This window comes from Lactuca serriola, chromosome 4 (genome assembly GCF_051521515.1).
Source record: "Lactuca serriola cultivar US96UC23 chromosome 4, Lser_US96UC23_V15, whole genome shotgun sequence".
In the NCBI taxonomy this organism is placed as follows: domain Eukaryota; kingdom Viridiplantae; phylum Streptophyta; class Magnoliopsida; order Asterales; family Asteraceae; genus Lactuca; species Lactuca serriola.
The window spans coordinates 218,201,913-218,205,046 of record NC_136411.1 but is presented as its reverse complement, the minus strand read 5'-3'; the positions used below and the strand labels follow the sequence as shown (position 1 = coordinate 218,205,046).

Sequence of the window (3,134 nt, the reverse complement as noted above, 5' to 3'; positions counted from 1 at the left end):
GACTTCCATTCCTTTTCCTTCTTCTGCTGTTTGTTCTTCCAAAGAATCATAAATAGTAACTAAATCCAGGGTATGTGAAGAACTATCACCAAACAGATCAACATTGGCCAAGTTTTTATCAAATTCGACTGGACTCGTCGAGTCCATCAAGGTGACTCGGCGAGTCTGATCGGGTTCCATCAATTCTGGAGTGTTTTCTGAGTTGGCTCCTTCCAGTAGCTTTTCTAACTCCTCCAAGTCTTTGCTAGCATCTCCACCTTCTTCAGAGTGTAGCAAAAACTTGCTTGGATCTTCTTTTAGCAAAATTTCAAGCTCTTTTTGTAATATCTCATCATCCAATTTGATAAATGAGATTTCTTCTCTCTTTTCTTCTTCTTGCTTGGCTTCTGGAATAGCTTTAAACATCACCGACTCATCACCCACTCTCAATGTCAATGTAGACTCACATATATCAATTAGAGCACACGCGGTGTTTAAGAATGATCTTCCCAAAATAATTGGTATTTCGGGGTCTTCTTCCATATCCACCACCACGAAGTCTACTGGAAAAATAAACTTGTCCACTTTGATAAGGAGATCCTCACAAACGCCTTGTGGATGAATTATCATTTTGTCCGCCAAATGGATCCTCATATTTACCGGCCTTGGTGTTGGTAAATTCAGCTTCTTAAAGAATGAATAGGGCATCAAATTAATGCTTGCACCTGAATCAGCTAATGCTCGGGTAAAAACTTCATTACCAAATTGGCACGGAATCACAATATTTCCCGGATCACCCTTCTTTTCAGGTAGCTCACTCATCAATATTTCCGCGACTTCAGCCAAATCTTTCCTAGCAGCGAAAAGGCCCTTAAGCAAGTTGAAGTACTTGGGTGTTTGGAGCATTGTTTCCACAAATGGCACATTAACTTGTAAAGCTTTAACATGCTCCATGAAGGTTCTGTATGCTTTTACTTTTTCTGCAGGCATGACTTTGATTGGATATGGAAGAGGAGGATTATATGGCTTTAGAGAACTGACAGTTTTATCATTCCCGCATGGACTCGTCGAGTCCATGAGAGTGACTCGGCGAGTCTGATCGGGTTTTGCTGGGTCTGATTCTTCTACCTTTCCTGCCTTCTTTTTGGAGATTCTCAGTGCATTTGTAGATGTTTCTTCATTGCTGGTGGTTATTACACTTACATTCTCCATTCTTGGATTGGGTTCGGTGTTACTCGGAAGTTGACCCGGTCTTCCATCATTCACTTGATGCGCAAGCTACCCCAGCTGTTTCTCAATGTTGAGAATTGATGATTGCTGATTCCTAAGCATGTTTCTGGTCTTGTGTATGGCAGCATCGTGATCACTGTGTCTTTTTTCGGATGCGGCTATGAATCTAGTGAATAACTCTTCTAAATCGGCTTTCTTTTCTACCGGTTCTTCCTTTTGGTATAGTCCCCTCTCCCCCTGCTTGTATTTCTCCTCCTTTGCCTTCTTATACTCCTCGTATGGTAGCCAATCCTTCTTAGGTTTCCGCCAATTATCATCATATCGATCACCACCTGAATAAAAGACTTGAGCTTTCTTATTTCCATTCTCATCCAAATCACAATCCTTTGTGAGATGGGTCCCTCTACAATTTTCGCATCCTACTCTAATAGCATGGATTGTTTGATCCATTTTAGTCATTCTTCGATCTAGACTATCAAGCTTAGCTATCACCGCCGCCATGCTATCATTTGCTGCGTTTACTACTCCCGACTTACTTCGTTTCTCGGATTGTGGTATTCTCCAGAGTGTTTAGAGAATTCTTCAATTAATTCTTTAATTACCGGGGGTGCCTTCTTTGTGAGCGGGCCTTGAGAATCAAGCAATTGCCTTGTGGTGACATTAACTCCATCATAAAAGATCGAGACTTCTTGTTGGCTATTGAGGTCATGATGTGGGCAATTTCTAAGTAAGCTCTTGTATCTTTCCCAAGCTTCATAAAGAGATTCACCGGGTTGTTGCTCGAAGTTGGCAATGGCTTTCTTAAGCTTGGCTATCTTGGAGTGCGGGCATAAATGGTCTATGAATTCTTCTTTCATTCTGGCCCATGTGGTGACCGATCCGGGAGGAAGTGACTTTAACCAATCTTTTGCAGCTCCTTTAAATGTGACAGGAAGCATTCGAAGAAGCTGGGTCTCGCGTGGGACGTTCGAGACGTTGAAGTAATCGGCCACATCATTCACTTCGTCCAAGTGCTTGTAAGCGTCTTCGTGATCCTTCCCGTAAAAAGGAATCTCCTTGAGTTGGGCGAGAATATGGCCTTTTAGTTCGAAAGTGGCGGTCACGGGAATTGCGGGTTGCACAAGTCCCGGCCCGGTGTCATCACGCATCCTTTTCTTCCACTCCCCCATGGGGACTTCATCAATGTTAGCCATTGTGATAGCTAACTCTTCTTCGGAATCGGTTTCGTGTTCGTAAGTATGCTCTTCTTCTTCCTCGGTCTCGTACTCGCTATCTTCTTGAATTGGTTCTTCAATTGTCAACGAGGCACTAGATGCTCCTGATTTGCTGCTCTTCTTCTTGCTGAAAACGGATTTTAAGTTTTTGAGTAGTGAGTTCTTTGAAGATGTGGTTTCTCCAACGTCTTTTCCTTTGCTTCTTCTTAATGCGGATTCCGGGTCTTCCAAAGGAGGTACTAGGGGTGTATCAGATCCTCGGGTCATGAAACAACTATAAACAAACAAAACAAAAGAAATGAAACGTGTAAAAGGAACAAAAACGGAATAAAAAAAATAAAGCTGAAACAGCGATGTACTCGCCGAGTCGTCACGAATGCACTCGGCGAGTTCAAAGCAAAATAATTTCTAGTTATCCTAAAAACAGAATTTTTTATAAACTAATTTTACTTACTGAGTTACTTTTGTAAATAACTTTGTGTAAGATAAATCCCACACAAAAGATCGATTAAACTAGAATTTAATATTAATTTTAGAACCGTTCCCCGGCAACGGCGCCAAAAACTTGATGTGTGTAGACTCACTTAGTTTTAAAGCTACTTTTAATTATCAAATAACACACAAAAGGCAGTGAACCTATCAATTCTGGTATAGCTAAATAAGCAGGGTATCGAACACAGGGAACGACAAATTAAACTAAAAACTAATTTA

The 3,134-nt window shown here is 41.3% G+C and overlaps 1 non-coding gene across 1 annotated transcript; it reads left to right on the top strand.

Moving 5' to 3' along the window:
• The first annotated feature begins 1,911 nt into the window (after positions 1 to 1,911).
• On the top strand, positions 1,912 to 2,018 carry LOC145103564 (small nucleolar RNA R71). Its single transcript, XR_013706648.1, has one exon. It is a non-coding gene; the product is annotated as a small nucleolar RNA R71 (small nucleolar RNA).
• Positions 2,019 to 3,134: the final 1,116 nt, after the last annotated feature.